An 804-nucleotide genomic window follows, 5' to 3' on the forward strand; every position below is an offset into this window, starting at 1 on the left:
CCTTCTGGGCAGGGCTGCCCTCCACCCCCCCGTCCCGGAGCCTGTGCCGATACTGAGGGTGGCCTTGTCCCAGGCACAGGGCCCTGCACTCGGCCCGACTGAACCTCATGCGGTTCCCCCAGCCCCCACCTCAAGCTTGTTCAGGCCCTTCTGGACGGCATCCCTTCCCTCAGGTGTGCCAACCGCACCGCTCGGCTTAATGTCATCTGGAATCCTGCTGAGCGTGCAGCTGACCCCACTGTCCCACACGCATGAAAATACCAAAGAGCACTGGTCCCAATATGGGTCCCTGAGGGTTACCTGTCTCCTTCTGGACGCTGAGTTGTTGACCACTACCCACCGGATAGAGCCACACAACCAATCCCTCACCACCAAACAACCCACCCGTGACATCCATACCTCTTCAAATCACAGAGAAAGACCTTGTGGGGAACCACGTCAAAGGCCTTACCGAAGTCCGGAGAGATGGCTCTGCACATCCTCGTCGCGGGCAAAGCACGGCTGCGCGGGCCCAAGGCGGGTGGGCGCTCTCCTGCTGTTGGGGGCTGCTGCCTGAAGCAAAGAGGCCTCGGCGTCTTCAAGACCTTGCGGGGAACCACGTCAAAGGCCTTACCGAAGTCCGGAGAGATGGCTCTGCACATCCTCGTCGCGGGCAAAGCACGGCTGCGGGGGCCCAAGGCGGGTGGGCGCTCTCCTGCTGTTGGGGGCTGCTGCCTGAAGCAAAGAGGCCTCGGCGTCTTCTGCAGGCGGCCGCCTTGCCGCACAGGGAAGCTCCAGCGCTGGCACCAGCTGCGGCGCCGCCGC

This window comes from Charadrius vociferus, unplaced genomic scaffold (genome assembly GCF_000708025.1).
Source record: "Charadrius vociferus isolate BGI_N301 unplaced genomic scaffold, ASM70802v2 scaffold1279, whole genome shotgun sequence".
Taxonomy (NCBI): domain Eukaryota; kingdom Metazoa; phylum Chordata; class Aves; order Charadriiformes; family Charadriidae; genus Charadrius; species Charadrius vociferus.